Source organism: Castor canadensis, chromosome 5, assembly GCF_047511655.1.
Source record: "Castor canadensis chromosome 5, mCasCan1.hap1v2, whole genome shotgun sequence".
NCBI classification, from domain to species: Eukaryota; Metazoa; Chordata; class Mammalia; order Rodentia; family Castoridae; genus Castor; species Castor canadensis.
This window is the reverse complement of record NC_133390.1, coordinates 49,976,516-49,994,984: the sequence shown is the minus strand read 5'-3', so window position 1 is coordinate 49,994,984 and position 18,469 is coordinate 49,976,516. Positions and strand designations below refer to the sequence as shown.

Sequence of the window (18,469 nt, the reverse complement as noted above, 5' to 3'; positions counted from 1 at the left end):
AAGTCATGTGCTACTGCCTAGTAGTCCTTACTTTCTTCTTTTAATTGTTAAAGACTGCAAAAAATAACTCCTATTTTAATTTCTTCCTGTCTACTGAAGCCAAATCCTCTGCTCCATTACCAAACATTTGAGGTCAAAAGCAATGAGCACATATGGCATTCGCCACCACAGACCGTTATAAAATGAACCTTCAAAATAACAATTCTTGGATGGATTTTTTTTTTAAATCCCATTTTCCACTTAGGTCTGCTCTGTAACAGAACTATAATGTGAGTATTCACTCAAATAGGCTGTTTCTTTGGCTTTGTCATAGTATGCTACATGATTTTGGAACAAAATCATTGATTTTGAATAAATGATACACTTATAAGTTAAATAAATAAAAAATATTCCAGTGACAGCTTTTCTTTTGGAACCTTGCCTAGAAGAGTGCAAAACTATTTGAAAAAAAAATGAGACAGACAGACATCTAAACTCCAGTCTCCTTAAAGTTCAAGTTCAGACAAGAAAACTTGAAGTTGGGTAGTTTATTGTTTGGCATGCACCACAGAAATTGTTCTGACTTCAGTAGAGGGGTAATTACTGGCAGGGGAATTGAAGTCTCCCTCTACCTTCTTTCTTGTCCCCTGATTCAACACTTGGTCAATACTTCAATCCAAAGAAATCAATACCTTTGATTCTGCCCCCACCTCACAGAAGGGCAAGGTCGATGTTAAAGAACAGGGGGAATAAACAGGAAATGAGAACTGCCTCGTAGCCTGCCACTGTGTAAGTCAACTTGTGTGTCCATAAATAAGAACAAGACTGCCTGAAAAAACCTAACACAGAACCTTACAGCCTTTGACACTGCTATTAAATGTCCCACAAAAATGTGTCAGTGATCTGTGATAGCAACTGTACAGGAATGTCACCCATGTTTTCAGTCCCTGCATTTCAGCACGTAGTAGCATTGTGTACATCAAAAAGTAGAGTAGCCACACTCAGCAATAGCAACAGCAACTATAAAAGTACATGACACAATGTGATTTGACTTTCTCACAAGCAACTAGTAATATTTTGGTACAGGTATATCCCACATATTGCATGTGTTTTCTGACATTCAAGTTTCACTAAGCATTTTGTACTTTATCTGGCAACCAATAAAGGTATTTCTATTAAGTAATGCAAATTACAACATCTCAGGGTGGAGATTTCTCAAGCAATATCCACAGACTCTTACGCAGTGTCCTGAATTGATTTAATTGTGATTTCTGGATATTTTCAAACCTCTATTTGAACATCCTGTGCTTTTCTGAATTATACTCATGATATTTCTTAACCAAAAGTACCCCTTTGCCTCATTTATATAATTTGAAATTTGGTCTAAAATGTTGGTTCCACCAGGTAAGTTGAAGACCCCTGGACCACAGCTCCGTTGCCAGAGGCCACATGATTGATATGGATATGACTTTTTTCTCAATCAATACATACAGACAGTACAGCCCCAATCAAATTACAGGATAGGATGGGATGGAACCCCAGAAATATTCTGATGTTAAAATAGTTGTATCTCATGTTTGGTAAGGCTAAGACATTGGTGATTTCCAAACCTCCTCATGATTTCCAGAACTCTGACACCAGAACCACTGAATCACTGGGAGGTTACTAGTTCAGAAAAAATAGAACAAAGCTGCTGGCAAGGTGGCTCATGTCTTTAATCCTAGTTACTGGGGAGGTATAGATCAGGAGGTTCACAGTTTGAGGCCAATCTAGGCAAAAAGTGAGGCTCCATCTCAACCAATAAAAGCTGGGCTCCATCACAATTATGCAGGAAGTGTAAATAGGCAGATCATGGTCCTAAATGTGAAACCCTATTAGAAAATACATACAACCTGGAGGCATGGATCAAGCGGTAGAACACCTGCCTAGGAAACATAAGCCCCTGAGTTTAAACCCCAGTACTGCTCCAAAACAAGAAAGAAATAAATGACATTTGTGTGTTTTAAATGTCTATTGGAAGATACTGACATAAATAGTTATGTTATTTTAACATCTTGATAAAAAACAGTTAGGAAAAATATTCTAGCCACTTTAACTCACTTTCTGCCTGTGACTGCAAATATAAAAGTCATGAGAAGGGGATCAGGAACCAGGGTAAAGATCAGTTAGAGATGAATCAACTTGGGCTATAACACATTTGTATATGGAAGCAATGTTAGGAATCTCTCTGTGTAGCTATCCTTAACTCAACTAGCAAAAACACTTTGTCTTCCTTATTATGCTTATGTCTTCTCTTCAACAAAATTAGAGATAAGGGCAGAACAGGCTCTGCCTGGAAGTGTGGGGGGGAAGTGGGGGGAGAAATGACCCCCCCCCAAAAAAATCAATATTGAATGAAAGTTTTCCTTCCACTTAAGGTTTCATAGTTTGAAAAGGACTGCTTCATTACTTAGCAGAATCTGAAATCTTTGGTTATTTGTAGATTAATTTGTTGTGACCATTCTGTTGCAAAACTAGTGGACCTTTTTTTTTGGAAAGACAAAACAAAAACTTAGAATTATTTTGCAGGTTATAGGGGTTTTCCCATTTAAAATAACAGAGTTGTTTATAGCTACTTGCCTTAAATCTATCTGCTATATTGTACTATCTAAAAGAATATTTTCCTGTAACAAGAGCTCAAGTTGTCTCCTCATTCTAACAATGGGCCCAGTACCAAGTCCCAGCAAAAGAAATAAGTGAGGAAAGACTAATAATGACACCTTAAATTTGTGTGAGACTTTTGACACTTCCAACTCTGTGACCCACTCAACCCTATGGAAGACCTTACAAAGTAAGACTAGAACAAAGGAAGAAGAGCTGAGAGGTGACTAGAATCCCAGTCTCCTGTCTTGTATCCCTGACTTCAAGCCTTTTTTAAAAACTGCTCTGCATTAACAGAAGAAAAACGAACAAACAAACAAAAAGTCATTTAATTAAGAGTGACCAAAGGCAAATTATAAACCAGCAACTATATGACTTCATGATGGGTAGAGGAGCCAGCTCTCCAGCTGGCAAGAAAAATAACAGACCTCACAAAGATCTATAGAAGGTTTTCAACAAATTCCTTTGGTTGTACTTTGGATACCCTAAGGAACCTCAGGCGTTCTATACTGGATGGCCTCGGGAGGTTCTACCCAGCTCCATGATACCACAATTTAGTGTCCCCAGCTCATGTTTCAGGTCAGTGCCACCACAAAAGAAATGTTGGATCACAGTTCAATACCAGTTATAAAAAGATTGCTAATTGACAATAAGAATGCAGAAAGAAAGCCAGAAATCGCCACAGGGATCTCTATAATCACTACATACATATATGGCTAACCACGGCCTTAAAGAAGGGATATAGATTAAGGACTCATTATGGATTTAGGCACTTATGAAATGTCTTCCATAGAATGTCTCATCTTAATTGCCCAATGCCAAGGGGTAAAATTTCTATTTGCTTCCTGGTATTAACAGATGAGGAAACGAGTGTTAGAAAAGATAAATGACTTATATAAAATGTTCCCACAGTTGATGGCAGAGGTGGGGTTTGAATTAGGTATGACAACACCTGAGCCTGAACTCTTGCCAATGTGTTGTCACCCTTCCCTAGGAGACAATGCCCTCAGTGTTTGAGGCCAAGGATGACTCTAGCATGCCTAACCCAAACGGCAATGCAGAACAGGAGTAGGAATATGCCAAGATGGCTAGAAATTAAGCTTTAAAGTCTTCCCAATCTCAGCTAAGGAGGTCAGCTACAACCATGCTTCTCTGCAAACTGTGAGAGGAAAAGGTAGAGGGCAAATGTGAGAGCAGTACAGCACCTTCCAGAAAACTACTCCTGTGCCAGCAAGATGCTGGGAAAAGCTGGGGAGTGAGGAAGTTACATGATCTAAATGGTATTTCAAGGTTAACTTGTCAGTCACACAGAACATTCCAAAGGGAGAAAGAGGCTGCAGGCAAGGAAACCAATTAAAAGACTACTGAAGATGATTATTTCTGAGATGATGAGTCTTAGTCATAACAGGGCTGTGAGAACAGAGAGTAAGGGATGAATGTTCATGTTACCGACTACCCACCTGGAAGGGAGAACAGACCTGCCCAGGGGACCTGCATAGTCAAGGCTATGGTCATGCTGGCCCTGAGATGGAGAGAAGAAAGGGGAAAAGGCACTCTCAGGACCATTCCAAGTCCTGTCCCTGCACCCTCAGGGACTTGCCTCTGCTGCCTTTCCCCTCACCATTGCTGTCCACAGCTTGGTGTTGGGTGAACTTGATAAGTATCTGTTTTGTAACAGCCTGTTTGCTCTGCCAGTCATGCTCTGTCTCCACTTTTACCTGCAACTATATGAGAGCCTTCCTCAGGGCTCAGCATTAATATCTCTTCCTCCTGAGGGTTTCCTTGGCCGGACAATCTGAAACAGGTCTTCCTGTTTTCTCTCCACAGAAACTTACCTTCACGTATGTATTATAAAGTAAATTTTATAAATGCAATGCTTTTTAGCTTATTTTAATGACCTTCTATTGTTTTTCTACCTTTCTTCACAAACTATAAGCTCTACAACAAAGTAGTTTTTCTGTTTGCCATTGAATTCCCAGCAGCCAGCACAATACTGTCCAAAAGAAGTAAAATGAAAACCATGTAAGTAACTGTAAATTCCCAGTAGACACATTTTTAAAAGTAAAAAGCAACTGGTGAAGTTAAGCTTAAAAATATATTCTATTTAAACAAATTTTACCATTTAATAATGTGATTGATATGACAAATTATTTATACATTAGCTTATATTCCTTTTATTGTACCAAGTTGACATTCCCAAACTGCTGAGGAAAATAAGGCCAGAGAGTAAGAATTTAAAAGAAAGATTTTGTCATTTATGAGAATTTCACTACAAGAAGAAAGAGAGGTTCACCAGTCAGAAACTGAGGCTCACCTTAGAAACCTCCTTTCTATAGGAAAAACCTCCACAGACTCAGTCTCTAGTCTCCTGCCCTGAGGAAGACATGACCTGGAAATAATGATATGCAGACAAGGAAGAGTGTTGTTTACCTGACTTCTGTGTGTATTTCACACTGATAGCACATCTCAATTGACACTTGTCATGCTTCAAGTGCTCAATGGTCACACCTGGGTAGTGGCTACCATACTAGACAATGTAGATCTTGCAGGATTTCTGACATATATTATTTATTTAATAAAGACATGAAGGGAAAAGGGAATTAGGAAGAGAAGAAAGAAGGGAAAGGAGATTTTTAAAAAGACAAGAAAAAATGATAAACTATGTTAAATTCTTCCACATACCAATTTAATTCTCACATCAACTCTGATGATGTAGGTATTATTTGAACCACCTTTACCAATAGATACTGTTTTGGGGATGTCTTGTAACTTGCACACGATCACATTGTCTTTGAAGTGAAAATAGTAGGATTGGAACGCAATTTCTTCCTCCACCTCTTCAGCACTCAGAATCATACATATAAAGGTTAGTCAAAACAACTGCAAATCAAAATCTCTCTTCTCCTGGTGACACATTAAAGAGCTTCTAGAGCTATTGTTTATTTTCCCACAGTTATACCCTCCAAAAGTATGGCCTGACCAGGGCAGGCTAAGGAGAGAGTCTCCTCCCCTTCCTAGAGTGACCTCATTTGCTGATGCCCAATCTCTAGGACCAAATCAAATGATCCAGTTGTGATTCTCCAAACATGCCAAGCTCTTCAACATGCCTCCCTGACTCTAGACAGCTTCCCACTGCCTACAGCCCTTCCCTTCCTCAACCAATTAACATATATCCTACAGAACTCAGTTCCAAAGGAAAAGGAAGAACAGAAAGAAGAGGAGGAGAAAAGAGATAAAGACTCCATTCAGAAGTCATCTCATCTCAGACAAGGAATCTCCTGTGACCCACCCTGCTAGTGTGAAAGTCTCCCCTTTCCTGCATTCCTAAGGCACCATCAAGGAATTTCTCATTCATTCGTCATTGCTTACTTCAAGAGTCTCCCTCACTGGACTGTAAATTCCTGAAAGGGAGAGACTATACCTTTTTATCTTTATATCCCCAGTACCCAGTGTATCTTGAGTGGTATTGTCTAATAAGTAAATGGATAAATGGAGACTGATGACCAGGCTCATAGCCCTACTTAAATGTAAGAAGCACTACCTGGTGCTACACAACCCAAAGGGCTGAAAGAAGACAGAGTGTACTATGGCAATGTCTGCATCCCACTCAGAACAGTCAACCAGATATTGGGTCACAGTACCGTGAGCAGACAGCATCAACAAAGCACTTCACAACGCCTCCAAGCATTTCATAAGAAGCAATATTGTAAGCTATGCCGAGGATGTAGTAAAGTTGGGAGGTCAGGAATATGTGAAATCATGTAAACATGTCAGAATGTGGTAGGTATGACAAAGCAATGCTAAGCTTTATAGTGTGATCACAAAGCCAAGAATCCTGGTTATACTGGCCTGGAGGGGACAAGAGACTGCAGTGTTGGTATCCTTCTGTCCCCCCCAACCACCATTACACAGATCATCTAGATGAAAAATGAATAAACATCAAAGTTAAATTATGTTATAGATCAAATAAGTCTTTTTATTGTTTCCAGAATTAAACATATACTAGGCCATAAAACAAGTCAACCAATTCAAAAAATTGAAATAATATCCTGTACCATCTCTGATAACATTGAACTGAAATTAGAAATCAGCAAGAGACATCATAGAAATTATACAGATACACAGAGACTAAAAAACACACATTGAATGATCAGGGGGTCATTAAAGAAGTCATGGTGGAAATTAAAAATTCACTGATACAAAAAAAATGAAAACAATATAGTAAAACTTTAGGGATACAGAAAAAAGGATTGAGAGAAAAGTTTATACTAATGAGTGCCTATATCTGACAAAATAGAAAATAGATTTAAAATAAACACTCTAATGATGCATCTCACAGTATTAGAAAAGAATAATACAAATCCAAAATCAGAAGGAAAACAACAAATATTCAAGGCAGAAATAAATGAAATAAAGACAAAAAGAAATACAAAGAATCAAAACCTCAATAAGATACTGTCTCACACCTGTTAAAGTGGTTGTTACCAAACCAAAAAAAAAAACACAACCCAAATGCTGGTGAGGATGTAAAGAAAAAGGAACCTTTTTACACTTTTGATGGGAATATAAATTTGTACAACTACTACAAAGATTAGTATGTAGGTTCCTGAAAAAACTAAAAAATGGAACTACAATATGATCCAGCTGTACAACTCCTGTGTATATATCCAAAGGAAATGAAGCCAAGCTTAAAAAACAGGTACCCAAATACCCATGTTAATTGCCACATTATTCACAATAGCTAAGATGTGTGATCAGCCTAGATACCTGTCAGTAGTTGAATATATAAACAAAATATGATACATATGCACAGCGGTACATGCCACAAAGAAAACAAAGTCTTCTCACCTGCAGGAAAATGGATAGGGCATCACATTAAGCAAAATAAGTCAGACAAAGAAAGTCAAGTATCACATGTTTCCTCTCATAGGTGGTCAATGAAAAAAAAAAAAAGATCTAAAAGTAGGAAAGGGGATTATTAGGGAATGAGAAGAGGGCCAGAGGGAGAAGGGGAGAAGAGAGTGAAAAAGAGGGTAGAATAATGGTGGATGGAAATATCAATTCAAGATGCATGGGTGACTGGAAATATCATAGTGAATCTTATTATTTGTATAATTAGTATGGGTTAACAACTGCAGAAAAACATAAGATAAATGAAAAATAAACAAATAAAAAGGATTTCACATTGACAGGGCCAAGTACATGGAGTATAGCAGGTGCAACTGCTGCACCAGCCACAGCCCAACAGCCTGGAAGGATTCAGGGCCCTTGAGTACAAATAAAGGCCAAGGGCAGCCTATGTGTGTGAATGTTTCTGTGAATTCCAGTGGAAGATGGGACTTTGGCCCTTGCACCATTAAAAATAAATAAATAATAAAACACACAAGAGTAAGGTCCAGGTACCCAAGAAAAATGTCCTAAAATCAAGAGAGTGACAATGCATCCCCAAACAGCCCTGAGAAACAAGTCAGCCCCAACCACTGTGTGGCACTACTCTACCTGCCATCCTATCAGCATACAGTCCAAGAAGAATGGCCTCCCAGCCACGTATGAAGAGGTGGGAAGCTGGTTGCTGTCGTCTGTGGAGGTACGCCCACTACCCATATCCTCAGCATTTACTTTCCTGCTACTGTTTGCCTTTGTCTTCCCAAGCGTTGATCTGAACTCAGTGCTAGACAAAACTGGTTGGGTATATCACTGGGGAACCATTATACTGGCATTAAAGGGGCTTAGGAAATGATAGTTTCTACAGAACTCTCACTCAACCTGAAACAAACAAACATTTAAAAACATACACCTCTCTACATACTACTAAGCTGGTCAGAAAGATAATTCAGACATGGAAAGTGGACCCACAGCTGTACTAAGCCCTGCTGCAAGGAGGGCTGAGCTGATTGTGGCAAGTAAGCTCTGGCCACCCCAACCAGGTGCCAAGGCCAGTCTCACCTGTCCCAGCAGCCCCCAGGTGCTAGAATTTCTCCTTTCCTATAGCCTGAGTGGACAGAAGGAGGCCAGATCCAGCTGGCACAAAGTGACAGATAGTGTGAACAACCTCAGGGCATGTCTGTGCGTGTATATTGAAGCTGACTTGGCACTGCCACAGGCCCAGCCAAAGAGATGCTAATACTGAAATGTAAAGACACTCTTCCAAGGTGGAGCAGACACCACAAGGGGATCTTAAAGCTCATCCTACCACATCCTGCCTCAGCTAGACACACAAACATTGCCTGGGCCCATCCATGCATTCTGCCAGTGGGAGCTCAGGACATGGAGAAGGAATTGAACTCAATTAAATCCCAAACAAAGGCAGCAATGGACTCTAGACAAGTATACTACCAAACATTGCCCCTGCTTCTAAAAAGAGTCCTTTATCATTTTATAAATGATCAGAAAGGTATCTCCCCTCTTGAAACTCACTTAACATCTGTTTATTCATTTTTTTTCTCTTTTTTTGGTGGTACTGGGGTTTGAACTCAGGGCCTCATGCTAGGCAGGTGCTGTACTATTTGAGCCATTGCTGCCAGCCCTCTATTAGCATTTTAACACGGCTCCAAAGGAAAACCTAGAAACTGTATTCTGTGCTCCCAAACAATTATTGTTTTCATCAGCCAAAAATGGTGAGGCCTCAAGTAAATAAACAAGATGGAGGAGGAGGAAGTAACAGGTATGCTAGTTTAAAACAAGATAAACACACTGCCTGACATCTGTTCATACTATCACAGGGGAGCTCTCAACAAAAGCCAGCTGTGTGTAAGTTAAGTGGCTTCAGCCCAGTAAAAAGCCTCCTAAAATACCTTCCAAATTCCACAAATCTTTCCCCTCTCCTTTTTTGAGACAGGATCTCCTGATGTAGCCCAGGCTGGCTTCACTTATCCTCTGATCTCAGCCTCCTGAGTGCTGCTTGCAGACCTGTGCCACCAATCCTACCCACAACTGAAATGCAGTTCAGTCCTTGCATAACTATAAGGACAATCATACCCTGGAGGTATGATTGCTACACCTGGGGAGGTTGCTTCATGTATCTTGCTTTCTTTTTTCCTTTCTCCAAATTGTACTCACTCTGTTGTTCTCCTCTGAAATCCTAATTTATCTTAATTTCAAGATTTCTATTTGTTCTCCCCTGGGCTTGTTAACAAGATGGGTGCTAAAACACAGTTATTCTTGGGGTCTCACAAGGTAATGGAACAAGCCCCAACCTGCCTCCATGATCACACCCCAGGGCATCCTCCTAGCAGGGGCTGCCCCTCCATTTCTAAGGTGATAAGCACAGATGTGCCTAGGAGCACCTCCCTCAGGACCAAGTCTGTGGCCATGTTTCTATCACTGATAGAAGGGGAAGTAGTCACAGGTCCTAGACTCAACAGAGGCTGGACACAAACTCATCTGCCAGAGCATCCCACCTTGATTACTTGCTAACCCACTCCAAAGGAATTTAAAACAGCTTACAAAGATAGACCTGAAAACAAAATTAAGATGAATGAGAAGTTGGGAAACTGAGGGGCTTGAATCTTCTCAACTGAGGAAGGGGAAAACCTGACAGTAACTTCATGGTCTCTTCCTTACCTTGCCCCACTTCATTCTGCCCCTATCTACTGCTCCTACAGGATCCTAGCTCTCTCAGCAAAGTTACCAAAAACTCCATTTTGCCAATGGCTAATTCTTTACTCATTTTATTTGAGCCACAGAATTTCAGAGTTGATCACTGCCTCCTCTCTGACAAGCATTCTTCCTTGCTTTTCCTCTTCACTGGCCACTCCATTTCTTTTGATGTTTCATAACATCCTAGTTTCTTAAAACTGTAATATCCTAAAGATCAGTTTTTAAAATGCTTTTCCTTTCTATCTACTCTCAATACTTTGGGATGTCATCCTGCTCCAATCTTGAAATACTGTGTTATATGTCCAGTCCTCCCAAATGTTTGCCTTTAGTCCAGTCTTCTCCCCTGGACTCTAGATTCTACCCAACTGTCCACTCAGATTCTCTAACCAAATGTTGACTACCTCTCAAACTCAAAGCTATCCAGAACATGGCTCCCAACATCCCTGAGTAGATAGGCCCTGCCAGTCCTCTTATCATTAAGATGAATGCTAAGTTCATCTTCTCACAGCAAAAATTTTAGTCCTTCATTTCTCTCACCTCCCACATCCAAACCATTAGAAAATTGTGCTGGCTCTACCTCCAAAACATGCCTAGGTTCTGTCCCCTTCTCACCACCTGAACTGCTACAACTCTTGTCCTGGCCTCAATTACAGTCTTCCAACTGGACTCTGCTCTGCCCTTTCTCTTTTCAGATTATTCTCAGTGCAGGAGCCAGTGCGATCCTGTTGAAATGTTCAAATGTCCTGCTGAAGGTTCAAATCCTCACAAGGGCCTCCAAGGACAACAGGAGTTAGCCCCATCACTTCTCTAACCTCCCCTCCTCAGACCTCAGACTCTCCTCCCTGTCAGTCACACTGGCCTTCCTGCTTCCCAGCAGACTCAGCTTCAACTTAGGGCCTTAACACTTTCTGCTCATCTTGCTTGAATTCCTCTTCTCTGGTATTTCTTCTAAGGCTATATTCAAAAGCTGTTTTCTCAATGAGACCTTCTTGCATCACTGTATTTTGAACTGCCTCAATGCTGCATTCCCATTTCCTGCTTTATCCTCCCTATAATACATAATTAGACTTGTGCTTTATGGTATACCCCCACTCCATCCCTTCACACTCCATGAGTGCAGAATTTTATTTTCTATTTTTATTCACAGCTAATTCCAAGCTCTTAGAACTGTGCCTGGAATAAGAATTTCAGTACATCTGCATTGGATACATAACTACTTGGATGGATACTTAGATGAATGGATGGATGGATGGATGGATGGACACATGGATGCATGGATGGATTGAAATGATGAATAGAAATTTGGAGTAGATGATGAATAGACATTTACAGTAAAAATTTAAATGCTGCAACTACCAAATTCCTGAAGGTCCCAGAGGGGAAAATGTCACAGAAACCAGGTGAAATAAAATTCAGCATTAAAGACATACCTTCAATATCTACTCTGCCTATCCAACAACAATAGATCCTAACATAAAGAAAATGAAATTAACCAGAATCAGAAGTAGTCTAGTCTTAGCTTTGAATTATCAATTAGCTACAATTCACAATAAGCAGAATGGCTGCAAGAATTAAAAATGTCAAACTAAGCTAGGGAAAAGCACCAGAGATACAACTGAAAAAATTCAACAAAACAAACTTTTATTGTTTTTCTACAATGTGACAGATACTTCTACAGGCTCTTTGCTAACATTATCTCATAAAATCCTTACCACCCCAAGAAGCTGATATTATTATATCCATTTTATAAGTAAGGATACTGAAGTTCAGAGAGATTAAATTACTTTCACAACATCAAAAATATAAAGTAGAATTGAGAATCAAATTAGGTCTGTTTTTTTCCACATTATTGAGCAATAAGTTACTCCTAAATGGAATAACCCTGGGGTATACCAGTTCAATTCTACCTTCCGAGTCATTCATCTGTTTGGTTTTAGAAGATTAAATACCTTAGAATTGATACAACAGGAATATAAAAGAAGCAGTTAAAATTGAAGTTGTGTTTCTTACTTAAAAGAGAAAACATTCTGGAATAAAAAATAGGCTAAAACTTCTCATCTCATAGTAAGTTTCACACAATGCATATATACTCACACACATCTATGTGTGTGTGCCAAAAGTAATTAATAAGGAAACACAACACTGTATCAAAACTTACCACACTTTCACCTTTGCCCAAGTTCCCCACAAGTCATGAGTACTGAAGATGTGCCACTCGGTACCCAACACTCTTGGCAAATGCTGCTTACTGCTTCACTAGCTTCAGAAAAGTCTGTTTCACTAGCTTCAGCCTTGCAGCATCCCAAAGAAATCTCATTTCTTCCTCCCACACGTTTCTCCATTAGCATTTTATTCACTGCCAGTAGCCTTCACCTCCACCCAACCTACAAAAACTGGGCCCACAGAACCCTACAATTAATACCCTCAGACATGCCAGTCTCATTGTAAACTCACTGGTGGAGTTCCCAGTTCACAAGAAGATGCTGTCCTTTACTGTTAGAGAAGTAGTATTCAGTCACTCTTAGCGATTTCTTCACTCGTATTTGTGTGATAACAGTACTCTTATTTATTTTATTTTTGTATTTTCTTACCAAATTTTTCTCCAGATTAATTATGTCTGTGACATTGTTCAGACAACCAACTTTGGGTATCCAGTGTGCAAACATGTAAGTAGATGGCTCCACAGGGAACAGGCCCAACCATGACTTTACTTTTCTCAGCTGGGCCAAACTACCAAGCCAATCAGCTTACATTCATTTCAACCCACACAAGGGGAACAGGAAAGTACTCTGGACTGACCTGCAGCTATGAAGATTTTAAAAAGTCAGGAATTTTCATTGGTGTTGGTTTCAGCATTTGTCAACCTCATTGACAAATGGTCAATGAGGTTCTTGCTTAAGAAGTAAAATCTACAGGGGTAAGTGTGGAGTATATCTACAAAATGTGAGCTTATGCTGTGTTATTACCAAAACACAAAGTAAATCAAGAATATTTAAAAAATAATTTCTTTTCAAAGGGCAGAGGTAATGAGGCAGGAAAGTATGTCAGTGTCACCCCTGAAGGTTAGCCCATGGAGAATACGTGGTCTAGCTCTACCCAGAACCACCCTCAAAATGCCCCTTTTGTAGCCAATGACACAGCAGTGGCTAACTACAATATCCTGAGTAAGAAGGATGACTGACCACAAGGGTCTTAACCAAACCAAAGCATATGCACAGGGAAAAATCTTGCCCCAAAGTAAACTTTTGCCCCAGATTCCCTAATTCTAGCCTTATGTATATGGATTGCATCTCATGCATGTAATTACAATAGAGTAAATTCTGTGTAAGCGAATGTACAATGCACCAAATGCTATATAACTAGTCCCTGTCAATCAAATCTGTCAATCACCAAAGCCATTCCTAAATACCACCCAGATTTCCCCCTTTTGCTCACCTCTTATAGTATATAAATTCCCACCTGAACCAAGTTATCAGGGATCTTAAGCCACTGGTGCTGCTCTTGAGTCACCTCGCTTGAGCCCACTCCTACCTCTTATGGGGTATACTTTCTAATTTCATTTTCAGTTAAACTTTACTGCTGCTTTGTAATCCATGTGTCTTCATCCAGTTCTTTGTTTGAGAGGCCAAGGACTTGAGATCTTCAGGACCAGTCTTCTGAGACCACCCACTGGCAACAGTAACACATGTTGCCAAGACCTGCTTCACCCTTTTAACTAATGGCTATAAATCAGTGTGAAAGTAGTTTTAGAAGAGGTAAAGAGACCTCTGAAAACCTTCTGTTAAAGGAGATTAAACATCAAATCAATTAAAACAAAAGAATGGGAGGCAGTTTCATCATGATGCATAAACTTGGAGGAATGTTATTTAATAGGGACTTGATTCTTATTTCTCACTTTTGTCACACTTCAAAGATCTGAAAAGCACAGAGGCAGAACTAGAGACGTAATTTCTGGAGCCGAGGACAAAATGATTCTTCAGGCCAACTTCTAACAAAGTTTTTAGAGTTGAGACCATTTTCTTGACTGCCTCTTTCTTTCTCTTTCTCCTTCTAACTAATCTTTTCCTTTATTCTGCTCAGGGACTCAGTACAAGTAACCAGCAGACACTACCACCACCATGGCCTCATCCACTTCATGCAAAATCTGCTTTTCCTGTGAGCCAATAGTTCCTCTACTACATCAGTTTTTAAAGTGTAGTTAATGATGGTGGATGGATTAGAGGAGAAGGTAAACCCAAAAGGGAGGCCAGAGGACAAGCTTATTTAAGCCACAGTCTTTCCTAAAAGACTGCTTTCTCCAGTCACCAGCATCATGGCCTTTCTACATGAGTAAGATGCTCAGCAAATATAAGCTGCTCATCATTTCTCAAATCAATTCCATAGCCACAAAAAAAAATTTATATCCTCAAATATTCCTTGAACCATTGAGGAAAAATACAAAAAAGCGGAACTTCAGTTTAAGGACAATGAAGTAAAGGATATTTGCAAATGTCATTTGTAAACAAAAACGTGGGTGAAACAGTAAATTATAACATCCAAGCAGTAAAGGAAAGATAACATGTTTCAAGTCTGTGGCTTTTCCTGAAAATTTACTTTTTTAGGCCTTACTACATTCCTTATTAATAATGTTCATCACAAATCTGGCAATATGTCCCTCAATTCAGTATCATTAGTGACTAAAAAGGCACTGAAGGAAATCTTACAGGCTGTGAGTTAGTGCTGCTCTTCATAACATGAGAGTGAGAGTCTATGTTCACTGGAAGAAGAAGTGGGTCCCCCAACCTATGATTTCCCAAGGACTAATTTCATGCTACCTCAGGTACCTCAAAATCAAAATATCCCCCCAGTTGACCTTTTTCCATGCCTAGCCACCCCCACCCTCCAAAAAAAAAAAAAAAAACCTAACTTCTATCTTTCAAGACATTATGGGAAAAAAGTAGGTTTTCTGATTTCAAGAAAACAGAAGGCTCCCTAGAGTGTTATATAAATCCTATTTCCAAGGCAAATATAAGACCCACCAAAATGAGAAAGAACCCATTAAAGCCTCTTCACAATCTCGTGTAATTTCTGTGTCAGTACAGACCTGGATAATCACAGGTTTGGGGAAATGGTACGAGAACACAGAAAAGATACACTAGTCAGGAAGTGAAAATGAGACTGGGACTGAGATAAAGCAAAGTGACTTTGTGTTCAATTTCTCATTGTCAAGTTAACTTTCTTCTTGTAGAAAAACTAAATCCCAACTGGAAGAACCAATCATAAAGCAGCCACTTATCAGGGCATCTACTCTACCTTCTCTTTGTCATTACCATCACAAAATCTAAATAAATAAATATAAGCCAAAGGTAAAACCAGCAGCACTTATCACAAATAACATCAACTAGATTATATCAAGTTTCAGTTCATTTTTCTATAGAAACCATAATCTTGTCCTTGACTGAGTCTTCCTGATAGGTGCAGAAGGCAGTCCATATCTCCTCCGATAGAAGCAGAGAGCTCTAATCTGAGCACAGATTTCTCCTATACCTATGTCTTTCCATTGGATAATAGAAAGACAGACATCATTCAATGCATGCTGACTTGAGGGAAAGAGTAAAATATCAATCAAATAATGGGTGGTGACATCTTGTAATCATCTTCAAGCGGGAACTTTCTTACAAACTGAGCTCAACTAAATATTCAAAACCGATAATTTTTCAGGTAGCACAAAATTGATAATTCGTGTGGAAAAAAACACTTATTTCCATAGGTAGAAGTGGGAAGGAATGTCAAGGTACTTAGCACCAAACAATCTGAACAAAATTTATTTGTTCTATCAGCAAAGTGTCTAACTAAAAATATCCAGAAGATAAGAGGGTCAGACTGACCCTCAGGGATGGGGAGGAGTGGATCAAGAAATAGAACTGACAAGCACCTTAAAAATTAAGAAAATGTGGTATCTATACACAATGGAATTTTATGCAGCCATGAAGAACGAAATGTTATCATTCACTGGTAAATGAATGGAATTGGAGAACATCATTCTGAGTGAGGTTAGCCTGGCTCAAAAAACCAAAAATCGTATGTTCTCCCTCATATGTGGACATTAGATCAAGGGCAAACACAACAAGGGGATTGGACTATGAGCACATGATAAAAGCGAGAGCACACAAGGGAGGGGTGAGGATAGGTAAGACACCTAAAAAACTAGCTAGCATTTGTTGCCCTTAACGCAGAGAAACTAAAGTAGATACCTTAAAGCAACTGAGGCCAATAGGAAAAGGGGAACAGGTACTAGAGAAAAGGTTAGATCAAAAAGAATTAACCTAGAAGGTAACACCCACGCACAGGAAATCAATGTGAGTCAATGCCCTGTATAGCTATCCTAATCTCAACCAGCAAAAACCCTTGTTCCTTCCTATTATTGCTTATACTCTCTCTACAACAAAATTAGAAATGAGGGCAAAATAGTTTCTGCTGGGTATTGAGGGGGGGAGAGGGAGGGGGCGGAGTGGGTGGTAAGGGAGGGGGTGGGGGCAGGGGGGAGAAATGAACCAAGCCTTGTATGCACATATGAATAATAAAAGAAAAATGAAAAAAAAATTGCCCAATACTCAGAGAGAGAAGAAACAGGTAGGCTCAAAGTACAGAGCTGAGTTGTGGATCTCCAGAGCAGTGAGCCCATGCATGATACCAGCATACCCTTCTGACCCAGCCTCTAGTCTCCAGTAATTAACAAACTCTGGCACTTCAGCCTTGAACATAGTCCTAATTAGGACTTGGCTCACTTCATTCTCTGTGTGTTCCTTACTGGGAATCAATGGCCTCTGATTCTGGACCTTGGCTTAGCCAGTCCCCTTAAGCCTGTCAGAGAGCTTGCCTCCCTGGTTTGGCCCTTACTACTCTCTAATACTTTTGGTTTGCAGTCATCCTTGAAAAATTAGTCACCCATACCAGCACTGCCCCTTCCTCTAAACTCTGGTAAGACACATGATGTACATGGCTAATATCATACCTGAGTTAACTTTTCTAGAGTCCAATGGGAAGTACCAAATACAAGAAAAGATTTTTTTAAAATAATAACAGATATCAAAGAGGAACTCCTATCTCAGAAGCCAAGGTAAATATCAACCATGGGTTGGCCATGTCTGGCTTCTTATATACAAAATGTTACACTGACGGTACCAACTGTTTGAACTGTTAATGGTACAAAAATGTAAGTACACTTCCAGGACAGTGGGGGACATTGTATTTCCATTTTAAATACAACCACTTTACTATTTTAAGTTGCAAGACATTGTGGATTTTACCTGGCTTGTCAATTTTTTTTATTCTTACAAATATTTTTCAGCTCTTTTTTGGGATGAGGTTAAATGACTTAAAAGTAGTTTGATTCTCTGAGGAGCTGCTTTTTTTTATGATTTGTTAGGCACATTTAGAGAAATGCTCAGTCTAGTGCTAATTATTTCCCCATACTGAGGAAAGACCTTCCTGCATTTCTACCCAGTACCTCATGAATTAGGGGTTTTCCAGTCTGTCTGGAATAGGCAACATTTCCAGTCTTATTTGAGTGCCAGACTCTATTCCCTTTTCTCTCTTTGGTAGTCCTTTTTTTGTTGCTATCACTGAATAACTGAGACGAGGAACTATATGAAGAAAAGAAATTTATTTCTCATAGTCCTACAGGCTGGGAATACAGGAGCACAATACTGCCATCTGCTCAAGAGCATAAGGGTATTCCTGCTGCATGATAATGTGGCAGAAGACATATCTCTCATGGAGAGGCAGGCAAGCACACTGGCCCAGGTCTCCCTTTGCTCCAGGTCATCCTGGAGGCCCCGCCCTCATGACCCACTTTAATCCTAATTACTTCCCATGCGTATATGAATTTGGGGATTAAATTTCTAACACACAAACTTTGGAGGGAAAATTCAAACCATAACAGTCCCCGATTGCTGTTCCAAGCTTCTAGTACTTCAGTCAAATGTTTGTGCTAATCAGAACAATGGTGATTCCTTCAGGGGCCACTCTTCCTTTTCTCCGTGAAGGCCTCTCAATTCTAGCACTCTTTTCTAAGTTCAGACATCTTGGTTTCCCTAAATTGTTCTTACCAACAACAAAGTTGTGAACCTCAGTTCACAAAGTCCAAATTCCACCTGAGTTGACACTCATTCTCCCTGGAAATTCTCTTCAAGCAGTGAGCTTTATCATTCAGAGTATGCACATCTTTTTATTTTAGTTTCTTGGTTTTCTTTATTAATTGATGACCAGG

General features: G+C 39.7%; 1 protein-coding gene across 2 annotated transcripts in view; it reads right to left on the bottom strand.

The window, feature by feature from the left end:
* The window catches only part of Tmem45a (transmembrane protein 45A), a 76,218-nt gene that overhangs the window by 45,848 nt on the left and 11,901 nt on the right, over positions 1–18,469 (bottom strand). The window contains exon 1 of one of the 2 annotated variants that reach the window (XM_074072987.1): positions 12,377–12,522. The exons of the other annotated variant lie outside the window; for it this stretch is intronic. The gene's annotated coding sequence lies outside the window, so the exon portion shown is untranslated. Of the gene's footprint in view, positions 1–12,376; positions 12,523–18,469 lie in introns of those variants that run through there. 2 annotated transcript variants of the gene reach the window in all.